General features: G+C 46.0%; 1 non-coding gene across 1 annotated transcript; it reads left to right on the top strand.

Moving 5' to 3' along the window:
• Window positions 1-7295: 7295 nt before the first annotated feature.
• On the top strand, window positions 7296-7370 carry TRNAT-AGU (transfer RNA threonine (anticodon AGU)). The gene has a single exon. It is a non-coding gene; the product is annotated as a tRNA-Thr (tRNA).
• Window positions 7371-27702: the final 20332 nt, after the last annotated feature.

Genomic DNA, 27702 nt, shown 5'->3' with positions numbered 1-27702 from the left:
AGGAAAAAATTCAACACAAGGCTGCCAGACAGTGCTAACCACGGCAAGGAAAGGGACGAGCGCCGCAACGCCACCGCTTCAGTCACGTCAAATTCGCAGAATATGCTTTCGGTACCTGCGCGGCTGGAACACATAGCCGTTATTCGTGCAAGCGACATTTATGCTTACGGCCACCACCACCACCACCATTATCATCACTAGCACCACCCTATTTGGGTTATCGGAAGTACAACGGCCATCCTCCGCTTCGCATTTGCTAGTAGGCGCAATCGTCGCAAATTGTGCAGCATCGGCTATATACGGCCACTATCATCATCATCCTTACTTTAGTACTGACTCTGCCACTCTAAAATACCACCAGTCAAGACTGCTGTGGATTACAGGCAGTGGCCATGTCCATTCCTTCTTTCTAATTTCACCTAAAATACATGCAACTCGTGTTTGTTCTAGAATCCACGTTGCTCTTTATCTAGTCTGATTATCTCATTTATTTCCCAATGACTCGGAGCTTTGACTTAAATCTATGTAACACGGGGGCCGCGATGGCCTTTGAGAATAAATTCATTATGTTCAAAAGGCTTAAGGAGTGCAGCTACACACGACATACATGGTCTGTTCTGAAAGTAGTAGGACTTATTTATTTTAAACAAAATTTATTCAAGAGAATAGTACAAACGCTGCTGCCAATGAGTTTTACAGTTTTCGTACGCCTCCAGGAACGCCTGGACCGGAATGCTGTTTAGCTCCCTCGTCACGGCCTGTTGAACCACCTCTACCGATCCCTGATGTTCCCCCTTGAGCGTCGATTTCATTCTCGGGAATAGAAAAAAGTCTGGCGGGGCCAAGTCGAGACTGAAGGGGGGTGAGGCAGCGTTGCCGCCCTTGTGCTGGGAAAAAAATCGGGGTCCTCATTCACATGATGAAGATCCTAGCGGTTGGCCTTTTCCTCCTCTGACAACACTCCCGGCACCAACTTCGCGCACGCTTCCCTCAGGGCTAAGTTCTCTGCCACGAACTCAAAAACTTGGGTTTGAGGAATGCTCAAAACATCAGCAATCATTCTGATACTCATCCTAAAATCGCTGTTAAGTAAATGTTTCACTCGCTACACATTTTCTTTGGTCGTGCTGGTCGAAGGGTGTCTGGAGCGGTCGTCTGCCTCCACTCTTTCCTTACCTTCTCGGAACAGCTTGTGCCACTCAAAAAACACCTGATCTACCCATGGAAGCGTCACCGTAGGCCTCCTTAATCATGTTGTGAGCCTCTTTGCCCGTTTTACTAAGATTTACTCAAAATTTTATCGCGTATCGCTGATCCAGTAAATGCTCGATAATTCTGCGTGACGAGACGTTTCTACAGGGGTTCACATTACAAGCGACCTCCTATCATCAACGGCCGAGAGCCGACTGCCGATTTTCCTCAGCATTCCCAATATCCCCCTTCAACGATCCTGCCCGCGCAGACCACCTCTCGTCCGCCCATTCACCCATGAAAAAACCAGTCCTACTACTTTCAGAACAGACCCTGTATGTTGCGACATATGCCCTGTTGGACATACGCCCTGTAGGCAAAGACACTTGCCTGACACCTTTGGCGCCCAAAGGCGTGGTCTCACACAACCTCCGATCGCAATGCCATCCAACGTCGAAAATTAACCACAAACGAAAAAACCTTTGTATCTAACAATGTTTGAAATTCTAGGCACCTACTTAAGCTGCAAGTTTTCGTATTTGAAATTATTTCATTTGATCAACTTCAAGAGATACGTCGTAGCTATCTGTGCAGATAACTTAACCGCAAGGCGGGCATTACGCATCTGATATCGGTCAATAATTAGATGGCTACAAACTAAGATTAAGTAATCAACTTTTTATTTACATTTTAAAAGGAAAGGAGGAGCCTGAAATGCTCTTTTTACGGTGGGTGCTCGATCTACACTGTCCAAGCATTCTTAGAAACTTCGAGATGTTGTCCTGTGCGGCCATTTCTCTATCAAACCGAATTAATCGCCCCGGCTCCCATATTTTTCTTTTAACTCACTTCCGAAAAGAGAAGGAGTGAGCAAACGCGTACAATTCATTTCGGCCAGGCGTGTGGCGGCTTCGCTTTCGCTTTTTTTTTGGTGGGGGGGGGGGGGGTGGGGTTCCGTGAATATCGTTTCAGTTGTAGACTGCATAACCACAAATAAGGCGGACGGAAACAAAATTACCGTATTTTCCGGTGTATACGACGCGGCTTTTTTTCGAAAATCTTGCTGGTGCGTCCTATACAAGGGTGCGTCTTATATGCGAATTTTTCATCTTTTTTGCGAGTTCATCGATTACTCCGGTTCATGCTCAAGCTTTTTTCACCTAAAAAATATCACTACCAATAACGCGGTTGTAACACGGTTAATGCTTCAATACCGGGACCGCCGTGCGCTACATTCTAGGTGATCTTTATCATGAAACGGCGGGGATGACGACTTCCGGGATCACAAACGCGCGGCTATTTCGGAGGCCCCAAGCAAAAGTAATGAGAAGCGCGAAAAGATGGTGACAATCGCGCTTCTCGCCATTGTCAAGACAAGCCGGCGTTCTTTTTCACTCACCCTTTGCAACTTTTTTTGCTCCGTGTACGTAGTGCATGTTTCAGTCGAGTTGCTTCCAGAAATGGGTGAACCTTTTGATAACGCATCTGAAGATGAAGACTTCGAAGGTTTCAAGTAGAAATAAAATGTTGTTATGGACATATGGGGAGCTGTATCGTTTTTCTTTCTTTTTTGCTAAAACATGGACGGGTATGGCGTGAGCGTTGCTTTCTTCGATCACTTAGCGTTGCTTAAGAATTGCTCACAGGTACGGTGATTTCGCGATAGTCGCGCAAGCGTGTTTAATTAAGCCTTACTAGCCTAACTGGGTAAACTGGGGTGCGTCTTATACAGGAACTTTTTCAGTGACAGCTTGCATATACGGCAGGTGCGTCCCATACAAGGGTGCGTCTTATACACCGGAAAATACGGTACACGTGGACTCTTTGCATTCGCCGATCGCTACCTGTCGCGCCGCTGGTGGCAGAGCAGCAAGCCGCCCCGAAGCTGGCTAAAAAGCATCCCATGCGTTGGTTGACTCCTCCTCTTTATGGAGGTGAGATAAAAAAGAAGGCTGGAGCCGGGACCTTTGATTCGACTTAATGGCGAAATTGACCACTCAGGACAATAACTCGGAGGTTCGATGAATGCTCAGAGCGTGCAGCTCGAGTTCCCATGGTAAGAAAACTTGCTCAGAATCCTCTTGTGTTTAAATCAAGCTATTAGCCCTCTGTCCCTCTGCTTAACTCCACAAATTCTTCACCTGGCAAACCTCCAATGCAATCACCACCGACACACGTAAACCCGCTTCCTTGAGGCGTTGAACTCAAGCAAACGCGCCCGAGTTCACTCGTTGGGATAAGACGCGGAAGCGGATTTGGAATAGAAGATCAAGCAGTTTCGCGCTTAATCCCGCATTACTAAGAATTTCATTTAGGAAGAGGAGAAAATTTAACTTTGTTTTATTAAGGGAGATGTGTTAATTTCTTTACGTAGCGGAAACTTTAAAAAGGGGGAAGCGTCATTGTGTAGCGAATTGTCAGCCGTTCTGCTGTTATTGATTACAATCACTTACTCGGTTTTCGCGCTGTGCGGCGGTGGCTGCGTGCATTGAGTACCATCAATGGACACATGCGGGTATGGCAGCCAGTCAGTGCGGAAGCACTCGGCCTGAAAGCCCCTGGGGGATATGTCCCCGCAGTCGGCATCTGCAGCTCGCGTCCGTTCCTCTTTGAAGGGCGCGAACTCCGCGTTGAGGACCAACAGCTCTCGAAGGCACCGGTCCACGGCGATAATACTTGCAAAGCCATGGACCAAGGTTCGTTTAATTCTGAGGCGACCTTCCGGCTTCTTCGTGTTTAAGCAAGCGTGCGTATGTTTGCTCTCAGTGGACCTCATGGTTATAGATACTTGTACACAGAGACTTAGTGACTTATCCTGCACCTGATCACAGGGTGCTCCCTGCGCACACGCCGTACCCCCGCCTGGCCGCGCCGCTTCCACTGCGCGTGCGCAGCCGGCGTCCTATAAACCGATATTCATGTACACTACAGTAGGTCTCAGCAAGAATAAAAACCTCTAATATTCAAGCACCGATACTGCTCTACTGCCTTACGGACCCCTTGCGAAGGTTTTCAATGTGCAAATCTATGCACAGGTCAGGTTTCTTGAGCTGCTGTTTGACTCCTTTCAGCTTGAGCCGAAATTGCTATCACAGGCTGGTCTTGATGTGAGAGAATAAGAATATTGAGGAGTAATACGACTTAGAGATATAAACGGTGAGGTGCAGGGTTTAATGCTGGCTCTCAGACTGCACACGCAGTGCATTCGCTTTCCCATCTGTACTGTGCACCTTAAAGGGACCAAAAGAATTTATCGCTGAGAGAATTTTATGCACGAGCGTTTTCATCTTGAGTGTTCATGCTGACGATCGGACGGTGGTTTGTCTCGGACTAATTCGCTCTCGTTTAGCGGGAGCCAGTTTAAGGTTGCATCGATGCTACTTCGCCGCCATTTCATCTCTTGGGCACCAGAGGTTTACCACGTCCTGCTGCGTCACAGCGCCATGCGATACCACGAAGAGTCACAGCGGATGGGTTCTTTGTTCTGAACGCTTAGTTAAAGGCGGTGCGGGAATAAGAGCGCCTAGCGTAAAGCTCACTAATAATGAAGGTTGGTCTCGTGGTAATTTTTCACTTTCATGAGAAGGCACAGGTTCGCAAGTTAGATTTTCGCACGTTATATCCCATATGCAGGTACACAAAAACTATATGCTTAATACTGAAGTAGGCCGGTCAAAATTAAAGGCACTCCCGCTCTTTCGGCAAATAATTGTAACAATCATCTTCGCACAGCAGTTCAACGATAAGAAGTGCTGCCTGCGGTCACGTCATCATGTTCACGCATAGAGGGTGTAGATAATTTACAATAACAGCTGCGCCACTAGGATCAGGAAGTGTCAACGTCGGTTGTGTATGCACACAGCATTCCGGTTTTCTTTAGTTTTAAGAAAAGACGTTGTATTTCTCTAATATGCGCAGGCACATTGTTCTTGAAATAGGTCGGCATACTTCAGAGAATTATTCACTCCTCATTCAAGTGTATCAAATATTTCATTAATAATTAGGCAGTTGCGGCAGTCTTAAACCGAGTAAATCACAACTCTGTCCGCTAGCACTGCAAACAGCTTGCAACCGCAGTAACATTCTGCGTTTCTGCACTATCGCTATGCTAAGATTTGTGCTACCGGTTTCAGCACGGAAAGAGACGATTTGAGATGGCCATGATCCTTTTGAGTCTGAGTCTACTACCTCCACTCCTCCTGAATGTCACGGGTGTCAGAGAATCCGCAAACAACGGTGCACGAAACACAAATCAGCATATTTGGCGCACCTCACAGAGCCAGAGCGTCTGGCATTGCTTGAGCCTATACTTTCCAATGTTCCCTCAATAACTCCTGCGGAGCTCAAAGCAGTGTGGTAGGCTCCTATTATGATGTCAGCGTATCATTCGTTGCATCGTTTATTTTTTGCTACGGCCACGTTTAGAAGAGACAAGTTGCTGGAAAGGCGTGCTTACCACTCGTGCCCTTGCCGAGCTGGGAGCGGCAGACGAGAAGCACGATCGAAGGCAGCGGGTCGGCGACGCAACCCACGTGGCGGTGACAGGCATCGCCACCGGCTGATGTCCCACGATGTCCTGCGCAGAATGAAGCGTACAGAACATTGCTTTCCCTCAATGATCTCGCATTCGCGGCCAACAGCATATGCTTGGTGGAGCCGGTGCGTAAACAATTTCTACCTTGTGAAACTTACCGCAGACACGGAGGTTATGGCAGTGCCCAGGTACTTCAACTGGTGGGCCACCATAAGCTCCAGGCAGAGATATGGCTGAATTCCTATAGGGGGTGTTCAAGACGAGTCCCAGCCGAACCTCGAGCGAGTACGGTATGACGGAACGTTCTAGGCGAGCTTGTTGTTGTTGTTGTAGCCTTTGACAGGATGGCACGTACCCACACTGGGGGATCGGCCAAGAATCGAGACGTAAAGGTTGGTATTCACCTGTACATATAGTAAAGGCAAAAGAAAAGCACACGGGAGTGGAACACCGGGGGAGTCGACCACAAGAAGGGCAGGGAGAGGGGAAAAAATAATAATCATAAGGAATAATATATATATATATATATATATATATATATATATATATATATATATACCGGGTGTCCCAGCTAAATATAACCAAACTTTTAAAAAGGCGAAGTGTCCTAGTACAGTGAAACCACCTCAGGGTTGTTCATAGTCGCGTGGCCTAGTCTTTCGTATTTTTCTCGCTCTTCAAGGTAATTAATTAGTTAAGTTTAATTAGCTAACTTTTTAATTATTAACTTGAGGAAGAAAGTGTCAATTCAAAAGTTTTAGACCACCTCGAAAAACCGCTGGTAGTGCGGTTTCCGTCAAGTTACGATTTACGTAGCTTCATTTATTGGCCTTAAAAGAAAGTTGTCACGTGACCAGCTGCTCGCTCACTTCTCTGTCCCAATGTGCAGCCAAAGTCTCATCGAGGAGAGGACTTCAGAAAAAATGGATTTTATTGTTTAAGGCGCGTCTTGGGGCGTTGAAGTGGCACAGTTGTCATGAGAAAGCTTTTTCTTATTGTGCGGGTTATGGTTAAAGGCCGGTAAAAAAATTACTTTACGTAAATACTACTTCGCTGCAAATGTCTCAGTAAGCTGTTTCTCAAAGCGATCTACAACTTTTCCATTGACACTTTGTTCATCAAGTCAATAATTAAAAAGTTTGTTAATTAAGCTTAACTCATTAGTCAGCTTTCAAGAACGAAAAAAATACCGCAGACTTGGTCACGCGACTCTAAACAACCCTCATTTGGTTTGAGACGGCTAGGACACCCCGTGTTTTTTAAAAGCTTGGTTACATTTAGCTGGGACACCTGGTATATAAGAGAAGCTAACAGCCACAGAAACGCTATCGCTTAAAGCTAATTGAATAGAAAAGCAGAAGAAAAAACAACCACATGCCGCCGGTGGGATCCGAACCCATGACCTCCGAATTACGCGTCCGGCGCTCTACCTCTGAGCTACGGCGACGGCTGTCAAATCTTCTGCTTTCGGTGGTATTTACGTTTACAAATAACCTAACCTAGCTGATGAACACTCTGAAGGTTACGTTATTTGTAAACGTAAATACCCCCGAAAGCAGAAGATTTGACAGCCGTCACTGTAGCTCAGAGGTAGAGCACCGGACGAGTAATTCGGAGGTCGTGGGTTCGGATCCCACCGGCGGCATGTGGTTGTTTTTTCTTCTGCTTTTAAGCGATAACATATTCAGTTATATTCTAAATTGATCAACACTACAAAAAAATAAATAAATTGGAAAAAAAATCGCCTGTGTCTGTTGGTTTGTGTGGCTGTTGGCTTCTCTCATATTTATAACGAGCCCCGCATCCCCCTTCCCTTGTTTGCTTATATATATATATATATATATATATATATATATATATATATATAGAGAGAGAGAGAGAGAGAGCAAACAAGGGAATAGGAATGAGGGGCTCGTTATATATATGACAGAAGCCCACAGCCACAGAAACCAAGGAGCACAGAGGATTTTTTAATTAATTTATTTTTTTGTGGTGTTGATCAAGTAAGAATATTACTGAATATGTTGTCGCGTAAAGCAGAAGAAAAAACAAACACATGCCGCCGGTGGGATCCCACCGGCGGCATGTGGTTGTTTTTTCTTCTGCTTTTCTAATCAATTAGCTTTAGGCGACAACATATTCAGTAATATTCTTACTTGATCAACACCACAAAAAAATAAATTAATTAAAAAATCCCCTGTGCTCCTTGGTTTCTGTGGCTGTTGGCTTCTGTCATATATATATATATATATATATATAGCGAAGTATACGCTTCGTTAAAGGAAACATATTTATTCAACTCGACGTTTCGATCGGAAGACCGATCTTCTTCAGGAGTGATTTTACATTGTGAATGCATCCCCTTTTATAGGGGCGGGCACAGAACAGGAAAGTGGGAAACACAAAGCACATAGCAGAAAAATACGCATAAAAAATTATTAGAGGCAGTGCGACCCACACACACATAAAAAAAAGAAGAGTGCGAGGAACAGGTACTCAGTCAGAAAATACAACGTCCAGATGCGGCCTCTGCTTTGTTAAGCACCACAGGCTTGCTTATTGACAGTCGTGTCCAGCTGGGAGGTGCTCGACAGGTGTGTGGCCGTGCAACAACTTTCGTAGAAAAATGCGAAAACTTGTTCCTTCTCTTGGCCGCGAGAGCAAAAAAATAAAATATGACCCTCCAACAGAGAGAGCAACAACAGAAAAAAAAGAAGAAAAAAAAAGGAAAATGAACAGAGCAAGGAAGAAACCTCGAAAAAAAAATGTGAAATAGGTAAAAGAAAACCTTTAAAGTAGTGCTTTTTCTTCGCACCCAGCTATAGTGCACCCACCCCTGGTTGAGGGGAAGTATTGGAAGGAATGTAAAAAAAATGTTGTTGGGGTTGGGCTGAGCCACAGCGTCGTCTGAGGTCATACCTTTGTTTCGGCGTGGTGGCGTCATTCCCGAAGTCCTGGATGATGACGGAAGCTTGCCGGGATCCAGAAGCCCAACACAGAGAGCCCCAGAGTATACGGTGTCTTCATTCAAAGCCGCCAAACCAAGCAGAGTTGCGGCGCGAGACCCCACACCCGAGAACCAGAGCTCAACAGCAAATGCCCCGTCCCCACTACCGGCACCCATTGTACAGGCCGAGGCGTCACCGGATGCCACACCAACGAGCCCCGGATCATGGATGGCCCCCACCTCAGCACCAACAACACCGGCTTCTGGATCCCGGCAAGCTTCCGTCATCATCCAGGACTTCGGGAATGACGCCACCACGCCGAAACAAAGGTTTGACCTCAGACCACGCTGTGGCTCAGCCCAACGGCTAAAGTTTAAACAATACTGACGGGCCGACCAAGCTCACGCGCCCACCAGCTCTCCCTCTACTTGTGCCACACGCTCTTGGAATTTTTTAAAGCTAAGAAAAATTATTGAGAAACGAATCAAGCACCAGCTCCACGTAAAATCCCTTCAAATATACCTTAAATCAGAAACTGTGCCGAAAGGACTTTTTGTATCTTTAACCCCATCCATTAGCAACCTTTCGGAATCCCATCGCCTAGCATGGAGCACAGAACTACTTAAAGCATCCATAAACCTTTTAAAGATAACAATTGAGCACTTCAAAAAGACGTTGGCATCACTAACACTAGAGGAGAGGCGGGCGCGTCAAAGCATGATACTCTCAACATCCGAGGTAAATGAGCTTGAGGTCTTCAAGTCTAACAAAACTCAGCAAATTTGGACGAAAAACTTACTAAATTTTTCCGTGATGGCATCCTTGTCGAGGATTGTATAGAGCTCACAATGCCATTACAACTAGCAAGCCACATACCCACACCCGACAATTACAAGGAAACCGTAAACCAACATCCAACCACATTAGACCAAACACCCGAAGAGCCACACCTTCCGGAAAATATAATTAACCTGTCAAGCTCACAGCTCACCCCCGAGGAAAAGTCACTGCTGTCGCGTGGCCTTAAATTGTGCCCAAGCCATAGCAAGTATAACGAGTACAAGTTACTCCAGGATCTAGATAACTTTTCGCGAACTCTCAGATTACGGGAATATTTCTTCGACAAACCGAACACAAATAATGTGCGGTACCCCCAATCTCAGGAACAGTGGACACCCAAAACTGGTAGGGACAGACATCTAGACCTATATATAAAAGCGGTACAAAAGGAGATTCTTCAAGCTTTTGGGACACGAAAATCTGGGCCACCTAACCTCACAAAAAAAGAGCGTAACGCCTTAGGCTCACTTAGCAAACGAACCGACATTGTCATCAAGCCCGCCGACAAAGGTGGAGGCATAGTTATTTTAGACACAGATAACTACATTCAGGAGGGCAACCGCCAGCTCAACAAGCCAAAATTCTATACTAAACTCCCATCAGACCCGACCGCTAAGCAAAAGAACATCGTAGAGCAAACTATAAAGAAACTAACAGATGAAGGTGAATTACCACCGCGAGTAGGTAAGGCGCTCACGCCAAGAAATTCCTCCGCGGGGCGCTTCTACATGCTTCCGAAAATACACAAACTGAATCATCCAGGGAGACCGATTGTTTCTGGTATTGGCACAATAACAGAACCGATCTCAGAGTATATCGATTCGCTCATCAAACATATACCTCCGAAACATCCATCTTACATACGCGACACTAATCACTTCCTGAAAGAATTATCGAATGTCACCTTCCCTCAAGGCGCTTTCCTAGTTACCCTGGATGTTGTATCACTTTACACTAACATCCCACATGACGACGGAATTCAGGAAATGGTTGGATCATATAAAGAATACAAAATTCTAGACACCCCTAGTCCAAGTGCCGTCGAGACACTTGAAAATTTGGTTCTTAAACTTAACACCTTTGAGTTCAACAACTCATATTATCTTCAAACTAGCGGTACAGCTATGGGCACAAAAATAGCTCCAAATTACGCCAACATATTTATGAACAAAATTGAATCTGACTTTCTGTCCTCATATCCAACAAAACCAGCTTTTTACAAACGCTTTCTGGATGACATATTCATAGTTTGGACAGAAACCGAGGACGAACTCATCCATTTTATCGCCTCATTCAACAAAATCCATCCCAATATCTCTTTCACACACACCTACTCAACCAATAAAATTAACTTCCTGGATGTTCTGGTTCGAGTAGAAGGAAGTACATTAATCACTAGTGTCTATAAAAAACCCACAGACAGAAACAGTACCTTCATTTCAACAGCTGCCACCCACGCCACTGCAAAACTTCAATCCCATACTCACAGGCCATTAGATTCAAACGAATTTGCTCACGATCGGAAGATTTTCACGAAAATGCTAATCGCATGCGGGACACTCTAAAAAAACAACATTACCCGTCTTCTATAATCAACGATGCCATTAAAAAGGCAGAAGCAACTAATATTAATCATGTCATTAAGGAATCTCAGCCATCATCACAGCGCTGTAATCTTATACTAACCTTCACAAATAATCTCCCGAATATTAACAACATCCTAAAAAAACACTTTAATATCATAGAACAGAGTGACCGTCTTTCAAATATTTTCACAACGGTCCCCCAAGTAACATATAGGAGACCAAAAAATTTGCAAAACCATGTTGTCCATTCGACAGTCAATAAACCGAGAGCTGTAGGTTGCACACCATGCAAAAAAAGCCGATGTCAAGTCTGCAAACACATGGAAACCACGGCACTGGCTAAAAGCACCCATTCAAATTTCAAGCATTCTATCCGGGAAGACCTGAATTGCGATTCCAGCAACGTGGTTTACATGCTCGAGTGTGGCGACTGTCGAATGCAATACATAGGCCAAACAGACAATTCCTTCCGTTTCAGATTTAATAACCACCGCTCACATACCCAATCCCTCCCCAACCTCCCTCTTTCGAAACACCTCCGCGAGAAAGGTCACGAGTTTGACAAACTTAAAGTAACAATACTACAGAGTGGCTTCAAAAACACTCGTGAGCGCGAGCAACGAGAATCATATTTTATTTTTAAATTTAACACAGTGCAAAATGGCATTAATGAAACTTACGGCACCCTCACCTCACTTCCGAGGTCAGGGGCCTACGAAATTAAACAAAGCAATACTGACTAAGTCGTCTGAGGTCATACCCCTTTCTGCATGCCACACCTGTGCCACACCTGTGCCGTTTCCCCCCGGGTGTGCTCACCTTGTGGTCACGCGAATGCCGCACAATTTTTTTTTCTTTCTTTTTTTTTCCTTTTTAATCTCACAATTTTTTATATATTTTTTTCTTATATTTTTTTTACATTCCTTCCAATACTTCGCCTCAACCAGGGGTGGGTGCACTATAGCTGGGTGCGAAGAAAAAGCACTACTTTAAAGGTTTTCTTTTATCTATTTCACATTTTTTTTCGAGGTTTCTTCCTTGCTCTGTTCATTTTCCTTTTTTTTCTTCTTTTTTTTCTGTTGTTGCTCTCTCTGATGGAGGGTCATATTTTATTTTTTTGCTCTCGCGGCCAGGAGAAGGAACAAGTTTTCGCATTTTTCTACGAAAGTTGTTGCACGGCCACGCACCTGTCGAGCACCTCCCAGCTGGACACCACTGTCAATAAGCAAGCCTGTGGTGCTTAACAAAGCAGAGGCCGCATCTGGACGTTGTATTTTCTGACTGAGTACCTGTTCCTCGCACTCTTCTTTTTTTTAGGTGTGTGTGGGTCGCACTGCCTCTAATAATTTTTATGGGTATTTTTCTGCTATGTGCTCTGTGTTTCCCACTTTCCTGTTCTGTGCCCGCCCCTATAAAAGGGGATGCATTCACAATGTAAAATCACTCCTGAAGAAGATCGGTCTTCCGATCGAAACGTCGAGTTGAATAAATAGGTTTCCTTTAACGAAGCGTATACTTCGCTATATATTCTTATAAGCAGTCTAGTACTTCACGCTTTCGCAACCTATATATATATATATATATATATATATATATATATATATATATATATATATATACATACATACATATATATATATATATATATATACATATATATATATATATATATATATATATATATATATATATATATATATATATAGGAGTTTGGTTTGGAGAGAGAGAGAGAGAAGAGAGATTAATTTGAAAATTAATAAAGCATAAAGAAGAAAATACTGAAAGCTTTAGCAAGGCAGTCGATGAGATTCCAGCAAGAAATTCTGAACAGCGTCACCAAAAGACCTGCGGCTGAACCCAAGCGTGGTGGCGCCAAATGATAGCAAGTGTGGGCTGCTTAAACTAAGGCCAAGTTGCTTTAAGGGCAACTCCAGCAGTCTTCTTCTCAAAGAGGTGAAACGACGACAATGGAGCCAAAAATGATCGATAGATTCAGGGTCACGGCAAAATGCACAGAGGGGATATAACGCCAAACCAGATCTGTGCACAAAGAAATTTAGAGGGGGGATACGGCAGCGCAACCTCGTCAGAGATACTTCTAGCTGCCGAGATTAACAAATTTTCCTGCCCCAGGGATATTTCAGATGCTGATATTCCGCCGATGTTAAAAGGGCTGCGTTTTGCGCGCTTAATAACGCTCGTCGCCATAACCTAGATGATGTGATATACGCTGTAGCCGGTATGATGGGCAACACGGGGCCGCCTAGGGAAGCCTTTGCGAGGTTATCCGCGACCTCATTTACAGCCACGCTGCTGTGCCCGGGTACCCATATCGAGTGAACAAGGCTCAAATGCGAAGGAAGGAGCGATAAAAAAGTGCTTAAAGTTGGACAGTCAACATGCGGCGCGAGGGACGAACACAAAGTTAAATAATCGGTAATGACTGCCACTGCAGAAATAGAAGGATCAAGCTTACGCAGAGCAAGAACTACTGCCAGGCACTCAGCTTGGAAAATAGGGGTGAAATCCGGAAGGCGCAGCGAAAAGGACTAGTCTAAACTCGGACAGAAAATTCCCACCCCCGCCTTTTCGTTGCACTGAGAGGCGTCGGTTGCTATCGCAATTTTTGTAGGAAGGAACCTTAAATGATCTAACAGTCCACTTAAAATACGGGGTGGTAAAAGTTTCACGTTTTGAGGAAAAATGTTGTCGAAAACAATGTGGACAGAGAACCCACTGCTTAGTGCAGGAAGGATGTTGTAAATCTGCACGTTTAAAGGCTCAAGCAGCCTTTGCACGAACACAACCTGAGGGGTATGAAAACGAGGACAGTGGGCACCAAAAAGGAGGTCGGCTGGCAACAGAAAATGCTTTGCGAACGGTGAAAATGGTATTCAAAGATTTTGAGGAAAGTTTGCACAGTTATAAAGTGAAACCGGGTTAAGAGAGGGGGAGTACGGGCCTCAAGGTATAGCACATTGATAGCCACGAATTTGGGGACGCCAAGGCACATCCGAAGCACTTCCCTCTCCAAAAGAATGAGGGGATGAAGTTTGTATGAAGCCGAGCCTGAAAAAAAACACAGAGCCAAATTCTAAAATTGGTCTGACATACAATATGTAAACCATTAGGAGTGAATCCCTGCGCATACCGTACCTGTGACTGCATAACCTCCGTAACATGCCTGCGGCACGAGCTCCTTTCACAGCAACATGGTCAATGTGAGCCTGCCAGGTTATTTTGTCGTCATAAATGACGCCTAAGTGTTTTAGGGATCGAACTTGAGGTATTGGTTGGAATTCGCATGATAGAGAGACCACAACAGGTTCCTGTAGAGGAGAAACAAGGATGGCCCACTTGTTAACATTTAATGTGAGGTGTGAACTGCTCAACCAGTGCTCAAGAGTACTCAGATATGATTGCAATTGATCATAGAGGGACTGTATATCAGGCGCAGCCGCAAAAAATGCAATGTCGTCCGCATAGACGTAAGTGCGAACATGGAGGTGGAGAGGAATTTGGCTCAGAAGAATATCGAACAGCACAGGCGAAAGGACAGCTCCTTGCGGAACACCTCTCGTCTGTTTGTACCTCTCGGATTGTACCCCATTATGGACGCAGAAGAATTCCCTGTTATAGAGAAATGCAGATATCCAAGCAACTAAATATTCTGGAAACTGGAGGGACTGTAACCTGTGTATTAGGATGGAATGCTCTACACTGTCGTAAGCTTTAGAGATATCGAGCGTAACCAGAGCAGCGTACAGGCGTTGACGACGAACAAGAAGAATACGACTCTCAAGATCTACATGTGCATTCTATATCGAACATAGCGGCCGGAAGCCGAGTTGACACGTGCTGAGAATAGATCTGCGGTCCACGAAGGCAGAAACCCGAATAAGTAACACCCCTTCTATTAATTTTACCACGTTTGATGTCAGAGAAATAGGCCTAATATTTTGCAATTCATAGCCACCACCCTGGTTTTTAAGTAAATGGATCACCTCACTCAGAAGAGATCCAAGTGTGTTTTATACAACAGTTGATCTGGTGTAACAAGGAGTCCGGAGACGCCTCAAATAGAATCTTGAGCATCTTTGAAGTGACACCATCAGGACCGGGAGCAGAAGCAGGTAATCTCTGAACAACTTGAGAAAGCTTCGAAATAGTAACTTTAGCAAAATAATTATTTGGCGTCTTTGGCGCAAACAACATGGGACGTAAAGGAAATAGAGACGAGAACCGGTTATGCAGGCCCGCGGCAATTGATTCAACCGCCTCAATAGCTTCCTTAGGTGACATAACTAATGACTGCAAATTACGAGAAGGCAGGACCTGTTGTCTGGATCGTAAAAAGCCAAATAATGCCCGTCGGTTGCCCGACTTTGAAAGATAATCAAAAGTTTCAGAGTCATATTTCTCTTTCGCACGAGAAACTGTGCGTTTAAAGGTGGCTGCTATGAATTTATAATCTTTTCAGTAATTTGGGCATTGGTTATAAAGAAGATTTTTCCATGCTGCCTTCCTCCGCCTGTAATCCCTCGTGCAGTCCGCGTTCCACCAGTGAATAGAGGAATTCACTTTTGAGGGCCGCACCAAGAACTCCGACTTTTTACGGCATTCCTCTATAGCCAGGCATATTCTTGTTGACTGGTGGTCCTCGGCGATGTTAGAAACTGGCGCGAGGGCAGAGCGCAACATCGTCTATAATTTGTCATAATTTACATGCGTCCGCAACGGACGAGCCGCAGGTGTTACAGGACATATGATATCAAAACGAATCAGTATCTGGTCACTTGAGGAGCCGCAATCTACAGTCGACCTATTCCTTATGCCAATTCCAAGACTGGTGAATGTAAGATCTAAAACAGATTTAGACTGAGTGCAAAGCTAAGTGGCTGAGCCAGAATTTGAACACACAAGGCTGTTATCAGAAACCCAGTCCCAAAGGCGCTTCCCACCTAGATTTGTGCGGTAGCCCTAAGACACATGGTGTGAATCGAAATCGCCAGCCATGAGAATTGGGTGTCCACAGCTAGCGAGAAGCGAATCTAGCGGTCGAGTATCCTGGACTCCATAGGGGAAATAAACATTTATTAAGGAAAATGGGGAGCATCCAGGAAGAACAAATTCTAATGCCAAAATCTCACAGTCAGGGGACATCTGCTGAAAAGATACCTTAGCCTTGTGGCAAAGTTTTGAAGAAACTAACGTTAGCAAACCCCCTCCTCGTGACTGGCGATCTAGACAAAATGAACGATAGTTTTTAAAGTGAAAATGTTCGTCAGCTGAAAGCCACGTTTCTTGAAGAATTATGACATCCGGATTAAGCTGGGAAGAAATACAGTGTAAATCTGTTGAAGCTGTAAGAATAGAGCGACAGTTCCACTGTAGAACTCGCAACGACGCTATGGTTTCGAAAGCATATCAGCAGCAACTGCCTGCTCTGAAATGGTGTCCTTCGGCATAGTGCCAAGCTGCTTCTATCTTTTGGCCTGTGAACGCGGAGAAGTAGATGAAGGACATATCGGGGACCCGCTGCGCTTGCGGACCCGCGCATCAGACTCCATCATCTCGGAGTCAGATAATTCCAGTGTCACTGGAATTACCCGAAGCAAGTACAGAGTTAGGGGCAGAAGTTTGTTGCTGGGGCTGAGATGTTGCAGATAGTGAAGAACGGACAAGAGCAGGGGTAATTACATTCGATAGAGAAGCCAAACTGGCCTGCACAGCATTAGTAAGCTGGGAAGCAAGGACGTTGGAGAGGCATTTGGAAACATTTGCAGCAATGCTCTCTACCATTTTTGTCATAGACGCCTCCACAGCAGATGCAATTGCCTGAGTCAGCGACTAATCTAATATCACTCCCTGACGAGCGGTCACACCTGCATGCCCGTAGGCCCGTTCCTTAATCTCCAGTATAGCATCTCGGCGCGAACAACGTTTCCTGTCTATAAGCTCCAAGATCTGAATCTCCTGCGCACGAGAGGGGCAGTCGGAGGAATTAGCAGCGCGGGCGCCACCGCAAAGGCAGCACTTCTCATTCTGCTCAGAGCAAGTGCTCGTGTCATGACTCTCTCCGCAGAAACAACAGCGCAAGGTGGATTTGCAACCGCCGGCGCTCTGGCCATAGCGCCAGCAGTTGGTGCACTGCAGAGGCCTAGATGATAGCTGGTCGACCCGGAAAATTAGAGGCCAGGCCTTTATTTCACTGGGGCAAGACGTGCCGGTAAAGGTGGCAATCACCGACTGTGTGGGAACCTGCATGTTGCCAACATGTACGCCCGTGCACTCTTCTTTTTCGTCTCCACCATTTTTCTAAAAAAAAATCATCTGGGAACACGTTGCATTGATCAACGAAATCTATGCCGGTAGAACACAAAACGTCTCAGAAGACTGATATCATTTCACTCACGGGTAATGTGACCGGGGAAGATTTTGTTGTTGCGGTGCTTAAATCAAGAAATGTGATCGAAATTTGCTAGCGGTACAAAACCATTTCTTGCCCTGGCGCTTCCAGGAAAAGAGCGAAGACGATGTGCTTTAGTCTATATTCTGATGTTGAAACACCCGCTCCTTAATTTCATAACTGGAATTTGCACGCTTCTTTTTCAATTCTTTCTCTACCCCTTTGAGGTCACCCTATTCCAAAGCAAGAGCTTTGCATAAAAAATGCACTCTCGCTTGTTGATGAGGGTACACCATAACAGACACGGTGGATGAGGGACATTGATGATGGTACACGTGCAGACAATGCGCGGTGGCAATTCAGCACAAGGTGTGGACACGAGTCGACCGCTACCAAAACCGCACTCTCATCAAGCAACGACGAGCCAACGACACTTCTCCAAGGCGATAGCTCGAGATTAAATCTTTTACTGCAGTGCCGCAAGAAATGTCTTGCCCTTCATCTTTGCTTCTGTGTCGTTGAGAGATCCTTAGGTGTCTCAAGATCAATGCTGAAGATGCTGATAAAAAATTTGCGCCCTCCTTCGGATCAGTGCTGAAGGCAGCAGCACCTGCTCTTTCAGGAAGAAAGTGTCATAGTCAGCACACACAAAATGATGCAGTCTCGGTTATGAGTCAGCCAGTTTACTCTCTAACCTCTGGCGCTGGCACCTCCAGCTGCGCATGTGAAGCAGCGGATCAAAGGGAGGAAATGGGAACACGACAACATTTTGGCATTTAGGTGGTGCTATATTCTCAAGGGCACAACAAACCAAGAAGCAAGGGCTATACGCCAGTTCAGCGAAGAGCGTGAGGTTCTCCTATCAGTGGCTGACCTAGTGCGCACGGACGCCTAAACACTATTGCTGGGGAAATTTTTTATTGCAGCCTACAGGACCGATGATTGCATCGCACCCGTTATAAATGTACTTGTGCGCTTCTCAGTGATATGGTTTTTTAATAAATCCTTGCGGACTTTGGCCGAAAAAAAGCGTTACTATGCATTTCACACACGTACAGTGTTCTTCGAATGAACGGCTGGACACCACTGTGTTTCTGCTCACTGGTTACCTAGTGTGGGTGGCTATTCGGTACGATTCATATTTTACAGCAATCACTGCATGGTGTGTGATTTGACAGGAAAGTACAGTTAGCATTTTCCCCAACCTCGGTGATGCCTCTGAAAGTAAATAATTATCTCCTCTCTCGTGAAATTTTTCAATGGGCTATTAATGGCTGCCTCAATCACACGTGGGGAAGTGACTATCTCCCAGACTATTTCTGAAGCACCTTCACCTTCCCGAGCTGGGGCGTATCCTGAATTAGCTGTGTGTTTGTGTGTGTGTGTGGGTGCGTGCATGCGTGCCTGTGCGTGTGCCTGTGCGTGTGTGTGTGTTTGTGGGGGGGATTATATGAGAGGCAAAACTTGAAGATATTAACAATAATGATGCACAGTTACAACTATTCTGCACAAAAATATCAGGGTAGCATAATTAGGCTTCGAACTCGTAGGTTCGCTATTGAGCAACTATATCGCAGGGCACTTAGTGATCAAAGACCGGCAGCTGTTTCCAATAAGGTATTGGGAATGAATACGGAAGTAATTGTTGCATCGTTGCCCATCGTATACAAGTTGCTTTCTTTGATTATTGCCTGCAGCTTTTTGGGACTGGTAGAAACCAGAATTGAGAGTCAGGTTTCATCCGGTTCTATGAAGCGTTTTCACGACTGCAAGTTCAGCAGCGTGCAGTGAATAGAGTGGCTATTACTTTAGACGAGGTGAAATCGTCCATTGCCGCTCTGCAGGATCACATATCATCTCATCCGGAAGGCCTAACCGCCGAGCTCTAAAGAAGTCTTCGCCTTGGCTAACACTTCCCTCGTTGGAAGTTTGCAGCTCTGGATGTGAGCTTTTTTCTCCCATTTTCAATGACGAACACACTGTAGTATTTCAGAAATGCACACATGAAAACCCGTTTAAAACTGTCGCAGTGTACTGCCCTTGCGTGGGGGGGGGGGGGGGGGGGGGGGCGTTATTAGTATTATGTAATGTGAATTATGAGACATTTCACATTTCTCAATCTCCTTTCTTTTTCTCTCATCAAGCATCAGGCATTCGAGCCGTAATATCTGAAAACAACACGTATTGCACTTTCATTGTCGGAGAAAGTGTCAGATGAGGCTGGACAATTTGCTATTGTTCAGATTTACCTAGTTAAAGCCTCTGATGGAGTGCGCCATGATTGTCTTATTACAGTACTGAAGCGTGAAGAATTGGTGACGTCTAGCTTGGGGACATAGCACTATGGTACAAATAGTTCACTACAAGGCTGATCGTAAAGTAAGAGCGTAACCTGTTTCACTTACACGACCTGTTCGACAGAGCTGCACGCTATCGCCTTCGTTCGTATTACTCTGGAGCCCTCATTTCTCCGTATCATCAGAACCATAGCTATTGGCTGCTTCTGACTAGCTCAATGTGAAATGAAGAAGATTACGCCGTCCTTCTCCGTATTCACAGAAAGTGAGCTCGAGGCTTTGCATTTAACTGAATTGTTCTGCGAGAGGGGGGGGGGGGCTCTTGTAATTTTTTAAAATAAGTGCAGCACAAGGCAAAGTCATATTGGTGGCATTAATCGACCCTCCGATGCCTTACAGCACCTGTAGTTTTCCCGGCATTAGTTTCACAAAAAGGTCTCATTGATATAATCAAATCTCTCTAAGCCGACAAACGCAGACTTGGGTGGATTAGGATCTGCCTGTTTGCACGTGCGCAAATTTTGCAGCAACTTCTTGGTGGCGACGCTCATATACCTATTGAAAGTCATGTATTGTACGAGAAATCACATGTATCGCACGAAATCGCGTATTGTACGAAATCACGTGACGCCTACGCGAGGCAGTCTGCGGCGCAAGTTGCGCCGCAACCGCCGTAGACATATCGCCCTGCCGGAGCAGTTAGGCCGTCGCGCCTTGCCAGCAGCCGATTTCGTTCACTCAAGCCACGGTTGAGAGCAGCAAAATCGTGGCGCGCGAACGCGCTAGTCACGTGACTTTTTTTATTTCGCGGACTTTCTTTGGAGCTCGGAAAAACGATGCATGTGACTCTTTCTTTATCGCAAATAAATAGAATCGGGTTTTCTGAAAGTGCTCTCCAACTTTGGTATTCACATTTGCTGTCTAAAGTCAATATTAAGGCGGAAGACTTTAATGCCTCATCGTTGTAAGCAGGAGCTGTCGACAAGAAATGTCACGCTTTTCAGTTGGTCGAAACGGTCGTAACGTCACAGTGCGCGAATTTCAAACGGTTCCAATTGTACTTTGGCTACTAAGCATGCAACCAATTAAAGGGATCGTATAGTGATGCTCCAAGTAAGTTTGAGTTTAGCTAATTGCTTACTTAACCAATCAGTCCAATTAACCTTTCTAGTCAGGCCAGATAAATAAATAAAACCGAGTAACAAATTGGCCGAGCTTGGGAATCGAACCCCGGTCTCCGGAGTGCGAGTCGAGCACACTACCACTCGGCTATGCCAGCTCGACGGTTTGGAATGAACAAAGCTGCGTCTAGTGAATACGGTGTCTTCGTTCACTCCCATCTTCCTCCCTTCCCGTTACGGCGAGGTTCAGGTCTGCACCGAGATATGCGATACAGATACATTTCCTTTCCTCAAAAAACAATTTACTGACGAGCAAGGCGTATTTGTCCGCGTTTCAGATTGGTCCAAATTGTCGTGATGTCACCACGCGCGAATTTTGACGGGTGTCCACCGAAATATGTGAGACAGTTACTGCGCAACTTTCTTTCGTCAAATACAATTTTCGACTAGTGCTACTGATATATGCGAGACAGTTAATGCGTAATTTCCTTTCCTCAAATACAATTTCTATTTCCTTCATTACGGCCCCTCTTTCTTCTTTCACTCCACATCCTCCCTTCCTGTACAGTGCGGCTCAGGTGTCCACCGAGACGACAGAGAATTACTGCGCCATTTACTTTCCTTAAAAAGCGTTGCGTTCAAAGGGCAAGGCATCGCGCCGAACGGGTGGTGGCGTTCAATGGACTCCGTGGCAGCGCTACAACACGCTGTCGCGTTCCACTCCTAAAGGCGAAGCTTAAGCGTCATTAATTAGCAGTTAATTAATACACCAACAAAATGTGAAGTGAACAATCGTGTAGCAGAATGCAGCACTCAGGCTTTCGCCTTTCAGCACTTTAGCCGCTAAAGATCCTCGTAATTTTTACACGTTTAGAAAAATTACCCTAATTGTTAATAATTTAATTGGAAAACAAAAAAATTACCTACGATGCGCATGATGGTTGGTATGTGTATTTAAGTGGTTTCCCTTGCCCACCTCAAGTATTTGTTTTGGTCCTTGGCTAAAGTTAGCCTGGACACCCTGTATATCGTTTCTGTACATAACCGTATTGAATAAATACCATGACAAAAATTCAGAGGTGTCTGAATACCCTAAGGCATAGTTAAACGAAGCTTCTCAGCTGCGCCGTCACCGGTTCGAATCCCAATCGGGGTTTGTGTGTGGTATTTGTTTTCTTACTTTATTCGCAGTACGACCTCCTTTCGTGAAAATTACTGTGTGTGTGCGTGCGCAGCCTCCACCCTTGAAGCACACTCCGGTGGGTGCACATCCTAGCACTGATTGGTAACAAATGCATCTTCACCCATCGTCCACCACCTTTACCTCCGTCGCCATCCACCTGCAGCCGAAACACATTACTGTGAATGCTCCACGTATGCCGTCCCCAAAGCGTACTACGAAATAACACCAAAGTTATATTTCTCCATACATTCTTTCTGTCTGGCGGCACGTGGAAGAAGTTTCCCAGACAGGTATCGTGTTCAGGCTGAAATTTATTCATTCATATCATCATCCGAATGAAAGGTTCCTCCCTTCCTTACATGCTACGCGGTTAAATACCCTTCAAACACAACGTCCACCAATAGGGTCCGAAATTAAGCACAGCCCCGGGACCACCTGCCCCTCCGGCAATGTTGCTTCTTTCCATCAGAGATGGCCGCAAATCATCATCCGACACACGCCCGCGTCACACATGTGACACCTAAGAATAGCTGGTCCTTATCTGCCCGTTCCCGAAGTCTGGGAAGAGTTCGTCTAGCCATCGCTGCTGTCATCACCACTGCCGTATTCACCAGGGTCGGGCGCAAGCCTTCGCGTAACCTACCCGCGCAAGGACGTCAGTGCTGGAGTGTTCACCAATTTCCGCCACATAACAGAACCCGGGAGCAGCACAACCGCCAAGCCTAGGGTGCCTCAATGGCGGACATCCAGGCAACCTAGCCAAGCCAGTGGCCTTCATGCATGGCATTCGATTCGCGCCCCCGCATGGTACACGGGGGCTTCGGCTCGCCACTGTGCAGTTGGTCGTGGTGGTGAAAAGCATGTGTTATAAGTACGGAGAGGTCGTATGTTTGGGAGGTGACCCCTAGCGGGCCACCCCCCTCAGAACACTAGCTGGGGTCCCTATTCGCGGACCCCATTTTACCCTACCGCAGCTCGGGTACGCTGGACAATGGCCTGGTGTGTCGGGAGGTCGCGGCAGCAGAACAGGGCCGCCTCAAAGTCCTCTGGGGTAAGGTTGCGGGGGGGGGGGGGGGTGAGGGAGGGATATTGTTGTCAACGCCAATGCCAATGAACCCAGCGAACTCCTGCGCCCACTTGTTTTGCTTGGTTTGGTTTTTCAGGATAGGAAATGGCGCAGGAACACTCACGTATTGACGGACACCCGAACTGCGCTGTATGAGAAGGGATGAAGAAGGGAATGAGAGGAGATATGTCACATCTCTACCACTCCTTCAGTTGAGGTTCAAATTACTGCGCCGGGGGCATTGGCTTGACTAGGCCGGTAAAGCTTTCACTTTAAAATGCTAGATTTTGAATTTGTGAGTTTCTTCGGTTGTTTTTTTTTTGCTTCTAATCTGGCTTTTCTTCCAGGATTTTCCACTTCACCTCGGTTGTGGCTTTTTAGCCAGAGCTTCTCGCTGTTTTACAAAACCGACCCGTCTACAATCAGCTGGAACATTTTTTTTATACAACAAAAAAAGGTACCAGCAATACTGTGATGGGATTCGAAAAATGGCTAGGTACAAAGGCGTATCGTTTTAAGGAAAGCGATTATATTTTGGCTGCTTCTTATACGAACTCGATTCCTTCTACGCAGTGTGGCAAGGTGAACTTCCAGAACGGTCTCAATAATCCCTACGGCACTCGGATGAGCATGTAGGGTGAAGGCGGCACTTATGATTATTTCGTTGGAGAACTATTTATGACAACGAAAAAACTCTGGTTGCCAATGCTATAATAACCAATTAAATGTGAATTAGAAAGCTATGGGCGCTTCTTTGGTGGAATTGCATTGTATTCATGCATCCTTTCGCTTATTTCTTGCATGCATCCTTGCAAGCTAACAGAAAATGAGAGTAGCTTCAGTACTGCTAAGGAAATCTACCGTCAGGAAAATTAGTTTTTATTGAGTTGCATGCCTGCTATGCGAAGGTAGTGCTTCAAAATTCGCTTAACGAAAAATCAGTATTTGCTTCACACATTGACATGAAGGAAGCGGTCACCTATTAGAATGTTTACCACTAATTGTTGGCGAAACGTCCATGATTCTGCCATTTTGATACCCTGCTACAGAGCCATTGATATGAAATGCGAGATCAAGGGGTTAGCATCGATAAGGTGACTGCAGCTGACGCAAGACAGGGTTAATTCCAAAGATATGCGACAGGCATTTGTCCTGCACTGCGCGCAGTCAAGGCTGATGATTACACAAACAAGGACAGCCGCAAAAGGGAAATATAGAGACATCAGGTTGTTTCTCCAAGGGGTACGAGTGGAACAAGGCATCTACGCACAACATTGGCAAGGATTCAGCTAGCGTTCTTTTCACCTTACAAATATAGAGGGCGAGTTGATCGTTGCTCCTTAAATTCCGCTGGCGCCTTCAGCCACAAGGATTGCCTAGCTGTTTGGCTGGCCTGATGGAACGTTATCCATGAGGAAGTGCACTTCGCAAATTGCCATTTTCTAAGACGCAGCGAGCCGTTATTACCTTCTTCGCCGCCGCTAATCTCGGCTTACATTGGGACTTCATTAATAAACAGACTCTTCACTTTCTTTCGCGATGACGGTACAAAATATCATATTTTTTATTCCTCCCACTAGCGAGATGTCCTACTAACCTTATTGAATGTTCGGGGCATTTTCGGCAAACTGAGGATCCGAAGGCACCTGCGCACTCGGAAATCTCCCTGAGGCTCCTCTCTCCCTCGTTCATTTTGCATTGCATGAACGGTTCTCTCTAGCGTAAGTAAAACTAACTCCGTGCTATCCGGTGGGCAAATTCATCGATTCGCCTACAGTTTGGTGGCTATTTCTGTGCGAAAAGGTTGGAGACAGCCTGCGACGGTGTCAGGAAGATTATGTTGTTTGGCTAGCTGCGCAGTGAAGCAGGCATATCCAACATCGGTATCGAGTTGAAATTTATTTGCTATTTAAGAAGGCTCAATTTGCTTGTGGATAGCGAATATCTTTCACTTCAGTTAGGCCTTACTACCTGTGAACGAATAATGGGGAAAAGCAAATGCTGAACAAATTGTTGCGGAAGTATACGGGACAGGCACAAAATAGATCACCTAACACAGAAAGGAAGGAGTTGGCCGCGAAAGCACAGCAAAGGGCCACATCTTACAGCGAATGTAGTGTTCGAGCCTCTTTGTGTGGCGGGCCCCGGGAGAGCGCCGCAGAGAGTCAGGAGGCTGCTGTGGTCTCAGACGAACTGTCTTTTAATAACATCCACAAAAGCATTTTATGCACAAGACACTGGCACCACGGTACGGACAAAGTGAAAGCGAAACTGAAACACGGTACGGACAAAGTGAAAGTGAAACCGAAACTTAGACGATACAACATAATCCCTCCCTTAGAAAACCATGTCATACGTTAGTCAGTGGGTAGCTGATTATTTACGATAATTGAACATGGAGTTGATATAATGCACACTTAAGGAAACGAGAAATAGAAACATAGTTCACAACCACAGTATGACAGTCACACAGGTGAAATGAAGAGTAGTCGAAAGTCACATGAAGTGAACAGAGAAAGAGCGCACACATATCACACACACTGGAACACTGAAGCACCTAGTTGCCTTGGTGTTTTCAGTCACTGAACGGCTTCTACGAAGGATAGCCGTAGCGATCCGGTAGCTGTCTAGCTCTTGTAGGCTGAATGCGTCGGTGCTGAACATCGACAGTTGGAGGATTGGGCATGTTTGGCGGTGCTGCGCCGTGGCACGCTTGTTGCTGCGTAGTAGACAATGGTGGATCAGCCGAGGCGGGTGGCAGTTTAACACTGTCGTAAGTGGACGATGACGAAGGCACCTTGGTGAGTCTTGATGCGTTCCAGATCTTCCCGTCATCGAGGAGAAACGACGGTGGTCCCTTCCTCGCGATCACTTTACGCGGCTGACTGTAGGAGGGATCACCCTTGAATGCCACTGTAGGCTTCTTTACACGGACAAAGTCATCTACTGTCACCGTTGTCTGTCTTGCCGCCCGGCGAGCATCCGCGTATTTCTTGCTGTTTTGTTGCGTCTCCACCACGCGTTGGCGCATCCGATGAAGTTCTGTTGCCGGATCAGTGAAGAAGGACGGTTATGGATGTCCAACAATGTCAAGCCGTGTTCTAGGCAATCTCCCGTGCAGTAGCAGAGCGGGAGCTATCCCTGTAGTAGCATGAGGCGTGCACCGGTAAATGCCGAGGTAGTCAACGGCTGCTTGACGAATGGGACGATGTTCGAGCAAAGCTAGCTGAACGAAATTCTTGAATACGCGGTTAAACCGCTCGACTAGCCCATTTGCCTGTGGATAATAAAGAGACGAGTGCGTGAGACGAATGGCGCGCTCGTTCAAGAACTGTGTGAATTCTTGCGACGAAAACTGAGGTCCATTGTCGCTAACAATTTCGTCGTTGTAGCCTTCGCGGGCGAAAATGGACACTAAGAAATTAGTCACCGTACTTGTTGAAACTTCGCTACAGAAGTGTACTTCCGGCCATTTTGAGAAGTAGTCCACTAATGTAATAGAGAACCTACTGTCTTGCGGGGCTCTTTCCATGGGGCCGACGATGTCGATGGCCAGCTTTTGCCATGGACGCTCAGGCAGCGGTACCGGCTGAAGAGGAGAAGCCTGAGTCTTGGCGCTTTTGTCGGCTTCCTGACAGACGCTGCAGTTATGGACGGAAAGCTCGACTTGCTTGTCCATGCCTGGCCACTAGAAGCGTTCCCGTAATCGCGCCTTGGTACGAGCTATTCCTGGGTGCGCCTCATGAGCCGTAGCTATTTTCTGCGGTGTCAGCGAGAGGGGAACAACCACTCGTTCTCCACGCATTATCAAGTCGCTGACCACGGAAAGTTCTTCGCGCACAGTATGGCTGCAGTTCGCTTGAAATGAACTTACGGAAAGGCCAAGTCGACTCAACATAGGCCTTGACGTCTTTCAAAATAGGGTCCTCGCTAAGAGCCTTCTTGAAGTGCTCTTTTGTGAGGCAAAGAGGTGTAAAGAGATTTAATATAATCTCCTCCTCAACGGATACATCTTCATGTGAAACAGAGGCAGGAAGACGAGAAAGGCCATCCGAAACTGCGTTCTCTGATCCCTTACGGTACTCTACTGTGTAATTGTAGCGGAGAAGGCGTTCGGACCACCGTGCAATGCGAAGAGGCCGTCTGCCCGTTCCCTGAGAGGACAGGAGGGAAACTAGGGCTTGATGATCCGTGCGGAGTGTGAAGGGACGACCCCACAAGTACGTATGTCAGTGCTCGCAGGCCCAAATGCAAGCAAGTGCATCGCGCTCTCCAACTGGATACTTCCTTTCCGCCGGGGACAGCGTACAAGACGCAAATGCAATTTTATGTAGCTTGTGCCCGTCCAGTGGTTGGAAAACAGCGCCAAGTCCGCAGTCAGATGCGTCCGTGGAAAAAATCACAGGAAGAGTTTCGTCAAACATTTGAAGTACCCGGATGGATTGCAGCAAGGACTTGATACTTTGGAAACTAGCGTCTGCAGCGGCAGTCCAACTGAAAGGCTGGTTCTTGCGAAGGAGGACTCGC

The sequence above is a fragment of the Amblyomma mixtum genome, chromosome 3, assembly GCF_055824585.1.
Source record: "Amblyomma mixtum isolate Tamu chromosome 3, ASM5582458v1, whole genome shotgun sequence".
Taxonomy (NCBI): domain Eukaryota; kingdom Metazoa; phylum Arthropoda; class Arachnida; order Ixodida; family Ixodidae; genus Amblyomma; species Amblyomma mixtum.
The sequence above is the reverse complement of the archived record's forward strand: the minus strand, read 5'-3'. Positions and strand labels throughout refer to the sequence as shown.